At 43.4% G+C, this 17,055-nt stretch overlaps 5 non-coding genes across 5 annotated transcripts; 4 read left to right on the top strand and 1 right to left on the bottom strand.

Annotated features, from left to right (window-relative positions):
• The first annotated feature begins 588 nt into the window (after positions 1-588).
• Positions 589-661, top strand: TRNAF-GAA (transfer RNA phenylalanine (anticodon GAA)). Its single transcript has one exon. It is a non-coding gene; the product is annotated as a tRNA-Phe (tRNA).
• A 543-nt stretch (positions 662-1,204) lies between these two features.
• LOC111769383 (U6 spliceosomal RNA) lies at positions 1,205-1,311 on the top strand. Its single transcript, XR_002802375.1, has one exon. It is a non-coding gene; the product is annotated as a U6 spliceosomal RNA (small nuclear RNA).
• A 7,117-nt stretch (positions 1,312-8,428) lies between these two features.
• TRNAA-AGC (transfer RNA alanine (anticodon AGC)) lies at positions 8,429-8,500 on the top strand. Its single transcript has one exon. It is a non-coding gene; the product is annotated as a tRNA-Ala (tRNA).
• A 485-nt stretch (positions 8,501-8,985) lies between these two features.
• On the bottom strand, positions 8,986-9,057 carry TRNAA-AGC (transfer RNA alanine (anticodon AGC)). The gene has a single exon. It is a non-coding gene; the product is annotated as a tRNA-Ala (tRNA).
• A 4,814-nt stretch (positions 9,058-13,871) lies between these two features.
• On the top strand, positions 13,872-13,943 carry TRNAA-CGC (transfer RNA alanine (anticodon CGC)). Its single transcript has one exon. It is a non-coding gene; the product is annotated as a tRNA-Ala (tRNA).
• Positions 13,944-17,055: the final 3,112 nt, after the last annotated feature.

Raw genomic sequence — 17,055 nt, 5'->3', positions numbered from 1 at the left:
GAACCAATCACAAACGTAGCTGGTTCCATCCTCATTTTCATTTTTCAAAAATTCTTGTGAAGAAACTGCTGTGACATGATATGCCATTTTAAATTTCCTAATTGTTGTGACCGTTGCTTTCCTGTAAGTTGGGAATGTGGTGATGAATACTTAGTCTGGTAATGTTCAAGTACATTGTGCTCTTTAGCAAATTTACAGCCAGATTGGATTCCAGTTCTCAGCGTTTTTGGAGACTAAGAGAGACGAGAGAACGAGAAGAGGAGAAAAATGAGGGACCCCAGGGAATATCTCCTTAGTTGTCTTCGTCTTTTGAGCTGTGCCTGGGTCGACTGACAGGATGCGGAAGAGCAGAAAGGCTTTCCATTGAATCCCTCACTGTCAGCTCTCTTCGAAATCTCCCTCCACCTATCCATGACCCGCTGCCAGGAATTGGATCCAACTGGCATGGGTGGAAGACAATAGGCTTCGTGGATTTCTGGATAGGCAACACTGTTGGCCAGCTATGCTTAAAGAACGTCCGACCTAAAAGCGAAAGTTGAAACCAATCAAGTACTGAAAAAGAAACGGAAGAAACTCTTGTTGTAGGCAGCCGAAATAGCTCAGTTGGGAGAGCGTTAGACTGAAGATCTAAAGGTCCCTGGTTCAATCCCGGGTTTCGGCACAAAGAGGACTCAGTTTTAGTCAACTTCAAAGGTGATTTGCTTCCCTGTGAGTCAGGAAATGTTGTGAGTGGTTTTCGCTCTGATGACGTTCTCATACGCTCTATGTCCTTCTCAAGCTAAAGTGTAATTGCGCGACAAGCGCAACGCTGTTCCGTGATTCCGTGATAAAGGAGTTGACCATCGAAGCCCACTTTTCTCTTATTGTTTTCACAGGATCTGTAAGCAGTGGCAATAAAAAGATAAGAATAAGATTGGGTCCAGAGATGCACATGGCACTGAAAAAGTTGTGGACCCACTAATGAGTCGCTGCGAGTTGTGGCCCGCACAGCAGCGGTGGGAAGGGAAAGGAGCGCGCAGGTCGTCTCTGTCGCACCTACACTCCGTTGCAGCCCGAAAGCAGCCACACACAATACACAAAGTAAGCGGCTGTGTTCGAACAAAACTTTGCCCATGGACAGTGAAATTTGAATTTTATGTAAAATTCGTGTGTCACGAAACACTATCCTTGCCTTTATTTTCTCAACCTTTTAAAATAAAAAACGCTGCTCGTTTGGCAGCACATATACTAAAATCGGAAAGATACAGAGGAGACTAGCAGGGTCCCTCCTGCAAGGATGACACGCAAATTCATGGCACGTTGCTTTTCTTTTTCTTTTTTTAATGTGAAAAAAAAACATTCTTAGTTCGAAGACAATAATTTACCAACCAGTAGGGTGGAGGATCCCATTGCAAAAACTCAGAACTTTAAGAGCAGGTGAGATCTCCGTAGCCTGCTACGGCTCAGAAATAACCGGAGAATAAATGCGAACAAACGGAACAGGAACCCCTGGGGATTCGAACTTGTGTTTCCCCGGAATAAAATTTGAAAGTCTACGGAGTGAGCTACCGGAGTCCATAGGTCCAGCTGCTGTGCATATATTCAACTAATTCGTTTCTTAGATCTCGTCCTAGTTTGTAAATCTCTTTGGCATACTCTTCCTTGCATTTTGAAATTCCATGCATCATTGCATGGAATCATCATCATTTCTTCCTTGCATCAGAAAATTCCATTTGAAAGAGACGCCATAATCGCTGGCTCTCTCCTCTTTCTGTCTCCCACTCCTCGAGGCGTCCAGAACCAGAGCTGAAGCGTCCCCTAGAAGACGTCGCCGCAGGGTTTGCAGACCATATTGCTGGACTCGAGGTGTTTTCATTTCCTGGTAAGTGTTGTGCGTTCATCCCTTTCTCTCTTTTTTATTTCCCCGCGCGGAGTCAAACTCTCGAGGAGGCGCCCCATGCGTCTTCGTGTCTGTTTGCATTGTTTTCCATTTATCTTGCAGCCTTTGTAGACAGAGGGGGAGAAAAATGAGGAGAGAGATTTAAAGACACGAGAGTACGTTCCATAGTGGGCCTCTCTCGGTTGGAGGACGGAACTGCCACTCAGGCAATCCCTTGGCAAGCCGACCTGGGAGCCGGCCACCGTGGGAAGACCGTGAGGAAGAGTGTCTTTTCGGCTCGCCTGCGGTGCCACTTCTCCTGCCAGAGTCACAGGACCGGATTCAGAGTAGGGGCTTCAGAAACAAAGGAACTGAACACACTACCCTCCGTTCTGCCAACTATTACGTCCTCGAAGACTCCTGGAAAAGGAAGGTTATCAGTCCGGAACCTTTCCTCAGTAGCTGAGTGTCCTGGTGAACGTGGCTGAGCTGTGGAGAGAACACTGAGCCGGGAAGAAGGCCCAGGTGTGATCTTCGTTCCTCCACGCTTGCACTCTTCCAGCCACAGCTCCCCGACCATGTCCGGGCCTCTCCTCTCCCGTTCTTTTTTGTTTTTCTTACTTTTGTTTTCGCATTTCTTTATTCATCTTTTCCCGCTCACACTCGAGGGACACGAGTTATCCAGTTTGCGGCTTTTATTACTCAAGCGATTGTACTCGTGCAGCTTTGGAGTCGACGGCCTAACGTGATTATGTGAGAACAAGGAAGCCTGGGTCGCGTGAGACAACGCGGACACGCACTCTTCGCCCAGGGCAGCAAGCACGCCAGCTCCACGTGAACGTGCCGGTCAACGGTTCATTCGCAAAATCACGGAGCAGCGCGGGGGGAAAAGAACGAAAGGGAAACAATAAGAGGACCACGGAGCATTTCCTGCTCTATTTTCTCAGCTACGTCCTTCTCAAGAAAGAGGCTGCAGGCTGAGGAGAAAAACGCCTGCCACTCATTTTCTTCCTCCCCTTTCTACTTTCCAGGCTCCACTGATGCAATTCAGCTTGGTCACCAGACGCTGATCTCAGTGGGTCTGAGTTCTTCTGCGCGGATGGACGCTGCACACGAACGCCACTTTCCACAAGAAGGCTGGGAGATCCAAACCCCAACGTGAAAATAATTATTAGGATTAGTGAATGTAGAGTTTTCTAGTGTGACTGGAATGGCTAGATTGAGAGAGAATTTAGACGAAGAGAGCCGGGATCTGTTCCCAGGCTTTGGCGGTCGTCAGGTTTAGTCAAAAACGATTCTTTAGCAATTCACATACAGAAGCTTCCTGACCACAGACACGCTCTTGCAGCCAGTGTCTGCAGTGAACCGTCTAGAGGGCTGAAATGGGGAGAATCGGAATGCCATGCTCTCAAATCTTTTAGTCACCCTATTTAAATAAATTGAAGAAATGCTTTGTGGTACACATCAGAAAACCACACGGAATCATTGGAGGAACCAGTGCTGAAAGGGTTTGGAAATAAATGGCCATTATCAGCCGCCAGACGAAAGTGAACCCTTGTCAGAGGTTTCAGGTATTTACTTTTATTCTTTCGAATTTCTGTGCCAATCTTACCAGGCGAGTCGTTGCATTCTCGGAGGGAAAGGAATTTGATGGTCTTGTTCCAACTGCTAACCTTACTCCGCCGCCCGGTGCCTGTCCTTGAAATGTCCCCTCCTTCACACTGAAATATTTGTTTTTTAAGAGTAGGTGTAGTTCTGAAGTTCTGTTTTATACTATTTGGAACAAAACACAAGATGGAAGGGTGCAGCCAGAACTGAGAACCGTCTGGGAACGTGCGCTGGAGCCTGCGCGTCAGCTGGAACTTTGGATTCAGCGCAGGCAGGCTCCACTCCAGGCTGCCCTGTGGCTTTGACTCGCTCATTCACGCCAGGGCACTGAATTGTGGGAAAGTAGCTTTTCCATCACAAAATGGTAAGACGGCAAGCCGGCTAGTGTCTGGCTTTTTTCTTGCTAATTCTTTGGCCAGACTGAGAAGATGCCAACAGAGGGAATGGCAACACCCTACTGACAATTCTGGAATCTGGTATCTGAGTGAGAGACACCAGATAAAAAGAGTTTTATGAGGCCATTGTCAGGCTTTGAAGACTGGTGTTACTTTCCAAAGAAGTCAGCATAAACTTTTGGAATCAGACATATTTATTTGGTTATCTTTTTTTTTCACGTGCAAATAATCATCATTTTTCTCCTGCCCAAGATTTTATAATTCTCTTTTTTTCTTTTTTTTTTTTTTGCCTCTCTCATTCCTGTTGTTTCTAACTCAAGCCTGGTTTTCAAAAGAGTGACTTGCTGCAGTAAATCAAAGCAAAGATACCACCTGCTTCAAATATGTTCTACTTTGTCCTTTTACCATTTTCCTTAAGTCTGAGTCCTTGGGTTTTTATTCCATCTGTGTTTTTTACATAAGAAAACCTATATTTTACATTCTGTGTTTTCAACTAAATTTTAACTTAAAGAGGAATAAAAACCACGAAAATATGTTCATGTCTAAATGTGGAATCCTTTCAATTTTTTTATTTTCTGGCTAACTTATCTTTTTTCTCATTTATATAAAATTTAAAAGCATTTTTCTTTCTCTTAACCGAGTGGATTTTGTAGAATTATTCCAAAACATCTTCCTCCTCCCTCATCATTTTACACCGGATTATCCAATGTTTAAGTCAGTTATAAAATTGAAAAATTCATCAATGGAATAGAATAAGATGTGGGAACAAAAATAGACTCATCAGCATGCAGTCTAACTCATGGAAACAGAAGTGTGAGTGTGCGGGGAGTCACTACTAGAAGGTAGCCTAATAGCCTTAGGCACCTCAGCTGTATAGCTGACAGACCTAGTGGATGGATTGATTAATAAATGGGCTGGTTAAGTGCAATTGAATAAAGAGCTGCTAAAATGCAGTCTGTAGTTTGAAGATCTAAACTGAATTATATATTTTACCAAAGCTCTATCCTCATTTATTGAGTCTATATGATTCTTCACTTTTAACCCATTGGTGAGCTGTAAAAATCCATTAACCTATTAATAATCCATTTTTCTGTTCCTGTAATACAGTCTGTATTTCAAAGGTAAAGTTGAACTTAGTAATAACTTTTGAATCTATATACACATGTAAGTTTTTCTTTCTTTTTAAATGTAGTCCTTGCAAGTCTTCAGTCAAGGTTATGCACGCTTTCTAGCATTGAACTGGATTGTTTTTTGCCTTTGTGTCTGCTTTGCAAAATTTCAAACATCAGCATGAAGCGAGAAGAACACAGATTCACATTCCCAGTCCTGCGGTCGCGTCAGGACCCCCGCTGACTCTGTCTCACCAACCACTTGCCAAATCTTTCCAAAAACATTTGTTGGACCACCGCTGAGTTTCAGGCACCGGACTAGATGATAAGCCTCCAAAACCCCTAAAGGACTCCACAATTGTTCACTGAAAGCTTGGTAAAAGATACCTAAATTCTCTGACAATGAGTAATTTCTCCCTGTTAGGTAATTATGACAACTTCAAAGAAGGATAATTTCCTCATGTGGAGTGTCATTGCCCTGAGGATCTTTTTCCCATGAAAATGTGAAGTATTCACTGAGAAGTCTAACTGCCTGACTTCCAATCTTGGCTCTGCTACATATCAGATGTGAGCCCTGGGGCCAGTTACTTGACCTTTTTGGGGATCCAGTATTTAATGACAAGTACTCAAATTATGACTTCAATCAAATTCCCTTATTGCTATTGTTATTATATATCCATTTTCCCCAAGCACTTTAAGCAACCAGTAACAGATTGGCCAAAGAATACTTACAGCAACACCCTAAGAAGCAGGAAATATTGGGGTGCTGTTAATCAAATACACCCTGTGAAGGAAAGTCACCTTGAATATAAGACCACACATTGAAGCGAAATCATTCCTGCATGCAGTTGCTAATGCATCTCTATATCACAACGTTGTTAAAGAATAATTTTCCCAAAATGATAAAATCATGACTGTCATACAAACATAAAATGAATATGTGCCAAAGATTTTATTTAACTGATTAGTCAATGAGTTAACCATTAACGAGTGGTTATTTATTTTTTAAAGATTTTATTTTTCCTTTTTCTCCCCAAAGCCCCCTGGTACGTAGTTGTGTATTTTTAGTTGCGGGTCCTTCTCGTTGTGCCATGTGGGATGCCACCTCAGCATGGCTTGATGAGCAGTGCCATGTCTGAACCCAGGATTCGAACCAGCAATACCCTGGACCACTGAAGCAGAGTGCGGGAATTTAACCACTTGGCCAAGAGGCCGGCCCCTAATGAGTGATTATTAACATAATAATTAACTCATTTACTTAATGAGTAAGATGTTACAACTAGCTAAAAAGAACTCAAAGTACCACGCATTTGCAGTCAGATAAGGAATGCTGCAATGAAATTACAAAAAGATGCAAACAAAAAACAACTGTACATTTTTCTTAATGTATTTTAAATTTCTGATTTTAAAAATAATTATTATATTTATGAAGTAGTATGTATGAAAACATACCATCCAGAATATAAATTAAAATAGATTTTGTATTTTTCCTAAATGTGGAGAAAATACTTTAACAGGGTACAGGGTGCCAAAGAGGTTTGGGGGTAAGAAAAGGCTATTTTTTAGTGGGAAAGAGGGGCCCTGGGTACATGAGAGGAGATGTAAGGTTGGATTTATTTTTATGTGTTTATTTGTTTATTACAAATAACTCACCACTTCCAAGAGCCAGCAGCACATAAACTGAGAGATGGTTGTACCTTCTTTACTTCAGAGTTTGAGAAGGTTCTCGTTTCTCCTACCTCACCAACATTTGGGTGAATTTGGGAAGTCACACAAAATCACCTAAATTGTTTCGTAGGTTAACGTGTAAACACTAAAAGTCAACTGCCAGCCAAATTTCCCAGGAGTTTTCACCTTCACGTGACAAGTACATGTTCTTGTTCAATCTGTTCAAGTCAAAAGTTTTCTTTTATTGTCCGTCTTACTTTTCTATCTGATTTCTCCCTCATAATACAAGGCCAATGCGCTAAAAATCAGTTGCTGTCTCAGATGCGTAGGCCCAAAGGCCCCTGTGGATTCTGGTTCTGCGTTCGGCATTGCTCCCACTACAGTCACGCGGTGCTCTGGGCGTGGCTTTTCTGTTGCTCTTTACAAAGCTATCGATCCCAGCCCTGCGCACCGCAAACAAAAGTTCAACCACACGAGCGCCCTACAAGGTGCTCAACTTGTTCATTCAGCGAGGAAAAGAGCAACTGGTAGCTCTCAAACTACGATAATCTGGAAGAAAACAAATGCATTCTAGCGGGACGTACGTTTTCACCTACTTCGCTTAGAATAACGGTGCCTTCTCTTGTGGTGACCTGGTGAAAATGCAGGAGAGGTAAGGACCTTGGATACATCCGACATCCTCCCCTAGCCAAATGCTATCGGCGAAGTCCCATTCCCAGCTCCTCTTCTTGTCTCCTTCTCCTGCTCCTGCTCCTCCTCGGCGGCTTCTTCTCTCCCCTCACCAGTCTTCTTCTCCCCATTCTCCCGCCATGATACTCTCTGCTCTCTATCTCCTCTCTCCTCTCCACTCCTTCTCAGCTTTCTTTAGTTCTCAGACGTCAGTCTAGTAGTAACTCAATCTTGCTGAAATTCAGAGTCATATGGGGGAGTTTTAAAATTATGTACATTCCTGAGGTCTCACTCCTCCACCCATGGCAGGATTTCCTCCAAAACACGTGTCTGGGTCGACTGTGGCACGCAGTTTGAATAAAGGCAGGAAACGTTTACTTTTTGTATCCCAGGAACAGACAGGGTTTGAGGACCTGTCCAGGCATAGGGAAGTCATATAAAGAACTAATTCGTTTCTTTTGCTTCTTTCCTGTTCGCCTGATTGTGGAAAGCATTCTGTCTGAAAGAGGCTATATAGACGAGAGCGTCTTTCCTGATCTTCTTTCCTGTCTTCTGTCCTTAGGGGTCTCAGAACTAGAGATGCAAGCGTCCTGGACAGAACGCCGCTTCCACATTTCCAGACACACATGCCGGGCGCAGAGGTTTAAGAAAGTGGTGACTGACACACTCTTTGCTCTTCATTTCATGCCAATATTGTGAATTAGTTACACTTCAGTCTGATCTCCCCACCTGGACCTAAATTACCTGAGCAGCTGTCATGGTACTGGTCTTTGTACTCCCCTGCACTGCCTTTTATGTTTTTCTGAGAGTGCTGTAGACAGAAATGAAAGAAGTTGAAGACTCAAGAGAATATTCTATCCCGAGACTCTCCTTGATGGTAGACGGGAACCGCCACTCTGGAAGTCGTCTAGGACCAGTTCCTGGTGAGCCCGACAGTTACGAAAGATTCTAGTTGTATTAAGGGACCTTGCAGTTCAGAATGCAGTGTCTCTTCTCTTGAGGGTTTCAGAAACAGCAGAGTTGAATAGAGTAGATGCTGACCTTGCAGCTTAAATCTGGGAACACCGGCGGATAATAGCGCCAACCAGTTATGTAGACTACATTTCCGGCATCCTCCTGTAGGGGGTGTAGCTCAGTGGTAGAGCGCGTGCTTAGCATGCACGAGGCCCTGGGTTCAATCCCCAGCACCTCCATGTGTCGTCGTAACTGAATTTGGTTCTTCCCACCCTGGCTACCTCAGCGCATAGGAGTAATTAATCTGAATGCTAGGCCGTAAGCATGTCACTAACGCATGAATGATCCGTCTTTTATTCGTCGTATGTCATTTGTTATTTTGGTGTCGAAGCAGTCAAGTTGGAGGCAATTCCCTAGGAATTGAAATGAATTAGTATTAAATTATTAGTTGTGGAAGGGAAACTAGACCAACCGAAAGAAGAATAAGAAGCCCTGGGATAATTTCCTTTAGATTTCTTCTCTTTCCGCGTCTCTCTCAGCTGGTATTCCCCTGTCAATAGACAGACTGAGAAGTACAAAACTTTCACTTTTTCTTTTTCCTATGCTTCCCTATCCTTCCACACCCATCCACATACGCCCGGCATGAAAAAGCCACCACCAGAGGAGGAGAAACTATTCACTTCTGCTGATAACATACTTATGGTGAGCTACCAGGCGAGACATATGGAGGTGCTGGGGATTGAACCCAGGGCCTCGTGCATGCTAAGCACGCGCTCTACCACTGAGCTACACCCCCTACAGGAGGATGCCGGAAATGTAGTCTACATAACTGGTTGGCGCTATTATCCGCCGGTGTTCCCAGATTTAAGCTGCAAGGTCAGCATCTACTCTATTCAACTCTGCTGTTTCTGAAACCCTCAAGAGAAGAGACACTGCATTCTGAACTGCAAGGTCCCTTAATACAACTAGAATCTTTCGTAACTGTCGGGCTCACCAGGGACTGGTCATGGATGACTTTCAGAGTGGCGGTTCCCATCCACCATCAAGGAGAGTCTTGGGATACAATATTCTCTTGAGTCTTCACCTTCCTTCCTTTCTGCCTACAGCGCTCTATACAGAAATATATAAAGGGGAAATACAAAGATCAGTACCATGAGAGCTGCTCATGAAGTTTCAGTCACCAATCATGAAGAGTTGTGATCCCAGTTCTTTCTTAGAGAGGGAGTGGGTAGACTTTCCACGGCGAATAACTTCTCTCAAAGATCCCCGAGTCATCGAAACTGCACAGTTGAGTAAATTATTTGTAGAAGTGTTGAGGTACGCTAAAATAGTTCAGTTGGGAGAGCTTTTGGTCGAGGAACTACCGATCTCATTCAGTTCACAGTCTTCCCCAGGAAAAGTCGTCTGTTTGCGTCTAAATGAATTACAGGCTTGCAGGTCATTTACACAAGTCCACAGGCACCCTCTTGCACTCATTTCATAAAGTCACTACTCTAAGCACTGACATAGAGAGAAACACAATTCAGTGCCTTTGATTATTCCTGGCTTCCCCACAAAATACTTTGGTCATTCCTTTTTAAATCTTTAAATGAGCTCCTGCTTGAAATATCGCGCGGTATAACTTTGGAGCATAAAGCGAAATTGTCATCTGCTTAGACCAAAGGGAACCCACCACACCATGATGAAGCCATTGCCATTGCTCTTTCTAGATCAAACCGACTCTATCTACTTTTTTTAAACTAGAAACTCCTCCAAATTGTGGTCCAAAGATGGTACCTTTTAAATATTCCAAGAGTTATTTGGTTTTATTTTTTCAAATATCTAAATCCCTCTGAATCTCTTCTGTGTGTTAACGTGTTTGGGGGATAAAGGTGAGTTTGGAAGTTTTCTTTGGTCTTTCACCCTTACTGTTTTCACCTGTTTCTGCCCTTGACCTCTTTACTCCTGTCTTAGTTTCTGATGGCTGCTGTAACAAATTACCACTAACTTGGTGGTTTAAAACAGCACGGATCTATTCTCTTACAGTTCTGGAGGTCAGAAGTCGGAAGTTAGTTTCACTGGGCTGAGGTCAAGATGTCAGCAGGGCCGTACTCCCTCCAGAAGCACAAGGGAAGAATCCATTTCTTTGCCTTTTCCAGCTTCTACAGAAGCATTACTTGGATTCCTTGAGTTGTGGTCCCTTCCTCCATCTTCAAAGCCAGCATTGTAGCAACTTGCTTCAGTGGGTATTTGTTCTGTCCTCAGGAGGGCTCCTCTCAGCTGTCTTATTTCCTGGTTCTCCTCTGCATACTAGCTAGCCTGAAGTCTAGGCTATACCTTCATTAAGTCCAAGAATCTCATTCTAATTGCTTCACCACAACCTCTACTGTTCTTGAAAGCACCCTTGGGTGTGAACTTCTCCATACTCTGTTGCAAATGAAGTCAGTTCCTGATATTAAAACAAAAACAAACCCAGACAAAAAAACTTTTTTCAGCTTAGGCATTGAATGGAAACAGAGACTGAAAATTCAAAAAAGCTTGGAGAGAGAGAAATAGCAAGAAAAAAAGGCGAAGCAGCAGAAAAATGAGCAGTAAGTGAAAGAGGAGGAAAAAGGAGAACTTCCTAATATAAATAGGAAAATTGTTTACCACCAAAGGAGGTAATGGCAATAACAGATTTAGAAGCCAGATCATATTGATGAGGCTCTGGAGGCAGAAACCTCTACAATAAGTAAATTATCCCAGCACTTGTGAGATTTGAAGTCATGATCCCTCAGTCCCTAAAGGAGAATTATTAAAATCTAGAACAAAGAAATTAATGTTGATTATTTTTCTGAAAGAAACATCATGCAGTCATTGTTTCCCCTCAAGATGAACCAAAAGAACAGTAGCTGTGCACATGATCTTCTGTTCACTTAATCAAAGATATGTATTGGCTATTTATTATGGAATACTCGTTTCACCCACCTGTGCCTAAATTCCCTGAGGTAACACACTGCTAATCTTTATACCCTTCTGCACTATCTTATGTGTTGTCAAAAATCCAGAAATAGCAAAATTAAAACCACCAAATCAATAATATCGTATTTAGTAAGAGTTTGTTGTGCATATAAGAACAGTTTGTGAACTTGGAGCTTTCAATTTTAAAAGAGATATAAAGGTCAAGGGCGTGACATCACAGGATGGCTTATAAAGTGAAAATGAGGAAGCTGTTTAACTTTTACAGTGATTGGTTATTACGATGAGAGTTTGCAGACTCCAGCAGGGGATTGGTTAAAAGTGATTATCTTATACCATTTTTAGGCAGATTACTTGTTTATTTATGATTATCAGAGGAATTTACATGAAATAACCTAAGGTAAGTTTTTCTTATGTTCATGAAACAAGCTAGATTTTAGTTTTGCTTACATGACTTAAATGGTTTTGTCTGTTCAGGAAACTTTCAAGTCTGCGCTCTATTTTGTATTTAATTTAAACAGCGCCGTTTTGTAGGCACAGCAGAAGTTGAAAGAAAAGAGAATTGGAGACAGAAATGAATATTCTAACCTGGGACTCTCCCTGTTGAAGAATTGGAACTGATGCTTTGTAGTCTGTTGGTGAGCAGACCTTGGAGTGGAGTGACCGGATTGGGAAGATTGGATCTTAGTAACAGAAATGCTTTTTGGTCTAGCATTTAGATATCCTTCTCACGGCATAGGTGCAAAACAAGATCAGTCTAGGATTTCCTGAAATAGTGAAATTAAGTACAGTAAACTTTGTTCTACCAATTGTTTGATCCTATCCTACCCAGAACTCAGGGCAATCATCAGTTATAGAGGATTGAGTGTGTAGTAGAGCACAGGCTAACGTGTAGGAGGCTGTCCAGGTTTATTCCTGGATTTCTTCAATACTGCTTTTCTCTTTCCATTTCACAGCTGTACACATCCAAGTTGCATCAGCACAAGTAAGACAGGAAGGAATGATAGAGAAGGAAAGATCATGCCCACTCAGGATCTCCTGAAAGGAGATGAACAAGCATGCCACCACCACGCGAAGGAGCTCATGCTCCTTTGGTTCCATTTCACAGTTCACTGAGGAAGGGGGGGAAACCAGAAGGATCAAAGAAAGGTAAAACAGACCTTCGGGCAATCTTCGTTAAGTTTCCTTTTGTATTCTTAGTTGTGCCTGTTGGAAGGCTAGGGAGCAGAAAACCTACCCGTGATTTTTATCTCCCCTCATTTCCCTTCCACACACATAGGCATCAGTAATTTGGATCAATCACCAAATATGGTGGGATATTTAGCCCAATTTCTGAGTAAGGGAACAAGAGGAAGACATCTCTCAAAGAATGCAGTGCTTTCCAAACCATAAAGTTGAGAAAATTATTAGTGTCGATGAAAGTAGAGGTGTGGTGACGTCTCAGTTGAGAGAGCCCTAGACTAAAAAGCTAAAAGTCCCAGATCCCCAGAGTTTGGAAGGCCCACAATTTACATCAAGGAATTCTTCTACCTGTGTCACCTAATCACAAACATCCTTCTGCACTCACTATCTCAAGTAAATCTTCCAGAGGACTAAGGCGACGAGAATCAGAATTGTGCGCCTTCAATCTTCTTTGCCTTCACCAGCAAACACTTAAGTTTTTAAGACTTTAAATGAAAATCTGCCCGAAATACTTTTGTCAATACTATGCGGAGGCTCTTGGATAAAGAAGCAGCCTTAGTGTTTCAAGTTAACATCTAGATCTTTAGCGGTAAGACGCTAAGCTGAGAGCATCCAGGGAGCAAGGCGGCCATTACCTCTGCTCCTCCCCAGGCAATCTAATCCTATTTGTTTTGCAGTATCCAGGACTCCACCGCATTTTCCAATTCATCTATGGCACCACTTGATGGTTTCCAGGCCTCTTTGACTTTATTCTTTCAAATATTCATCTCTATAGCAGGTTTTTCCATTGTGTCAGTAGATTCTAAGAGGGAAGGCAGTTTGCCGTCCCTGCTCTATCTATCCCCCAACTTTGCTCTGCGCCCTACATCTGCCCTCGCTGCTGTTCATTCAGGAGAACGGCAAAATAAAGGCACTTCATTTCAAGATGATAGAGTTTTGAAGTTGTTTTTAAAACTCTTGTGGACATAATCCTCAAGCGAGGGACAGAGATGGAGTGTGGAATTAGAACTAAGGACATCTCAGAGCATGTTACACAAGAACCAGCGTTGCCAGTCAGCTGGAAAATGGATGCTGACTCGGCATTCGACCCAACAGGGCGTGCAATTCAATTCCCCGGTTCAACCGAAACCGCCAGCTACCTCTAGATTGAGAAGCACTTCAATATGAATCGTTACTGCTGCGATTTATGTTGGAGACGTGATTTTCTTGGGACTTTCCTTGTGGAGGCAAGTAACTTTCACCCAAACAATCTGGTGGTGAGTGCACCTTGGAGCAGGCCAACCCGAGTGGGAAGGTCTTAAAGTCAGAAACCGTGCTATTCGGACTACAATCTATTCTTCTCCTAGTGAAGCCACTAGACAGTATCCAGTTCAGTAATTTCAGAAAAAGTGAAATTTAACCCAGTAGGCTTTCTCCAACTAACTCTCAAATTGAAAAAAATGGGAAAATGGAAGTAATATTTTATGAAACAGCAAAGGCTGGCCAGAGTCAGGGGGTGTAGCTCAGTGGTAGAGCGCGTGCTTCGCATGTACGAGGTCCCTGGTTCAATCCCTGGCACCTCCAGTTCTCCTTTTACCAGCTCCATTTTTCCAGTTCACAGCAAAAGGAAGTCAATGAATTGCTTTTATTGTTCTCCCATTTCTGCTCCCTAGGGCTTACCACCCCCTTGGGGGGTGGAGGGGGCAGAATCGGCAGAAGGAAGACGAGAGGGAGAGGGAGGGGGAAAAAAAGGAACCATCCCCACCAGAATCTCCTACTTCAAAAGCAAGCAGCCTGCCACCGCAAGTGGCGCATTCAAATTGAGTTTTGTTGGGTATATCATGGAAGTACAGGACAGAGAGTAAAGGGGGAAAGAAACAGCCTTATGAAAACTTTTAGTTCTTTTAGATCTCTGAGCAGTCAGATCTGAGTCATGTAAAAAACAAGAGAAAACTTCCACCTGACTTCCTTGCCCCTACCCTCTCTTGCCCTCTCCTTTCCCTCCAGTGGTCCATCCAGCGCAGTCAATTACTGGATGAACGCAGTTGAGCGGAGGGAACGGATTCCTGATTTTCTTGAGTGAGTGACTGGGAGACACTGGACAACCCAAATGGCAGCGCTAAGGAATGCGGAGACTGTCAACGCGAACGCTGAAAACGTAGTTGGAAGTTCCAGGACTGTCAGCTGTCAGCTGTCAGCAATAGATCGACTGGGGAGGAAATTAGGCCTAAAGAGTTAAAAGTTTTTTTGTTCGACGCTGGGTTTTGGCAGAGTGGTTGTTCTGGTCGATGGGAAGTTGACTCTCATTGGAGATTTTCACACACCACATGATGGAAAACGTCCAGCTCCATACACACAGACTTAGCCAGAATAAAATCGCAAGGACATTGGAGAGTAATGAATTAAAATTCCTTGCTTTCTACATTTCTTACATTTGGCCGCTGACTCCAGTTTGTTGTTTTTAGAACTTTAAGTAAAGGGGAATATATGAGTTAACACCACACCAAAGATCTCCGGGATGCAACCAGAGTCAGTGTGTGTGTGTGTGTGTGTGTGTGTGTGTGTGTGATTGGGTGGTGGGATGAAGAGGGAATGGTAAGAAAAGACAGGTGCATAAATTTCTTGTGTTTCTGAAAACAAATAGTATCACTATAAACAAGGAGCCAATAAAAATTGTAGAACTACTTTGTTTCTAAATGTGACTCTATGTTTGGTGGATGTATCAAAATCAGTTCCATTTTCATTTTCTCTTGGAGGCTAGTTTGTGTATCAAAGTGGTAGAAAAACTGTAAAAGCCGAATTTCACAAGAGGAAGCAAAGCTTCTTTTGTGTATACAAACAAAGAAGATCTCCCTTTAGCCTCACAAAGGCTGTGAGGGCTGGAGAGGTGGATCAGCAACTCACAGAGAAAAATGAAAAAGACAGGACTCCACGGACGCTTAACTCAGGATGCCCTGTTTATCCAGCAGGCACTACAGCCACCCAAAGCACAGATGTCCAAAGTATTTCTTTTGAACTCTCAGCTGGGAAATGCTTTTACAAAGCAGTCTCACTTCAGGGCAGATGCCAAGTAAAGACTGTTTTCAAATCCTTTTTTCAGTGAATTAGTTGCTCTCCTCTTTATTTTCTGTCCAGTGACTCCTGGTGGAATCTGACAGAGAACAAAATCTTGCACTTGATGTTTCCTGAGCTAGGAGCACCAATGTATCCTTTTCCTCTCCCTCTCCGTAACCTCACTGGTTTAAATATGGAGGCTCCATGCAGACTCACATAAACAAAGGCAGTGGGCAGAACCATGGAAGAAAGTCTCCAAAAGCAGTGGGACTCTGGACACTGTAGTCTCTGAGGGAGTACATAGTCTGGCGGCTTTTCCCAGAGCTGGGAAATGGCTAATACCTAGGACTGCTAAGCCTCACCTTTGGCTTCTGTATGGCCAGTGTGGCTCAAGTGGCCTCAGCTTAGACCTCCTTCTCTGGTCAATCTCCGTGGTATCACAGGTTTACCATACCATCACAGCAGGGTCCCTGTACCTCCACTGCTCCTGACTGCCAGAGACCTAGAAGAAAATGAGGGGAGTGAGTACAAAGTAGAGAACTCAAAAAGTTGCCTCTGGAAATTTAGGTCCCGATGGAAAGAGAAGACAGAAAACCTGGAGCTACTCAGGAAAAGGGGCAAGTATCTGCCACAGACAACCGCCTTTTCTGGCACTGTCAGAATGTGATGTATTTGAAATGTCTATGGAACAACGTCATGAAGATAATGAAAATATCTAAGCACTGTCATATCTGAGCCTGGAATTCCATAGAGAGCTTGCTCTACAGACTTGGATTTTCATGTGGCGATGGGAGAGATGGCCCCTGAAGTGAGAGTAGAAAGAGGACTGAAAGGAATCCATTGGAATTGGAGAATTAAGAGTTATTGGTATGTTTTTCTGGAAAACAAAAGAATGGCTGGCTTTAGACTGATTTTGGACCCCAGGATTCAGTTATTTCTGTTTCAAGTATCTTCTTACTTCTCTCAGCTTGCTCCAAGGTCAGCTCCACAACTAGCTCTCAGGAAGGCATTTCCATTCCATCATCAGGGAAAGTCCCACAATGGGGCGTTTTCTTGTCTTTAGATTCCTTTCCCCTATCTTCCTCCTCCTCTGCCTTCAAAGCTGCCTAAAAGATCACAAAGGTAAGGTGGAGGGATACAAAGAAGAAAAGGAGACAAGTCAAGTACTGCGGTGAGTTGGGGGCAGGGGAGTGGAGGGAGATTTAGGTCCTTCAGGAGGTGATGTCGGAGCGGAAAGAATTCACAAAACCTGGCGTGAAATGCAGAGCGACAGCCTGTGTCTAGCAAACCGAGGGGAGCAATATGATTCAGACCCGGAAGCTGGTTTCTTGGCTGCGGTTCTGTTTTGAAAGCCGGAAGGAACTGAGAGGAGGAAAGAGAGTGCTACGGTCGAATACACAACCTCTTTCAGACGGAGTTCTCTCCGGAAGAGGAGAGCGCAAGGGAGATGTGTGGGCTGGGGCACCATCCGTGAAACGAACTAACACTTTGTACACCCAGAGAGCATCTCAAACCTCAGACACTGAGGCACAAAGGGCCAATGCTTTCTGCCTTTTGTCACTATTTTGTGTGATAGACAACCAGATATAAGTTTTGGATGAAGTCCGAAAGCAAAGTCCAGGTAGGGCCAGACTGCAACTTA

The sequence above is a fragment of the Equus caballus genome, chromosome 20 (assembly GCF_041296265.1).
Source record: "Equus caballus isolate H_3958 breed thoroughbred chromosome 20, TB-T2T, whole genome shotgun sequence".
NCBI lineage: Eukaryota > Metazoa > Chordata > Mammalia > Perissodactyla > Equidae > Equus > Equus caballus.
The sequence above is the reverse complement of the archived record's forward strand: the minus strand, read 5'-3'. Positions and strand labels throughout refer to the sequence as shown.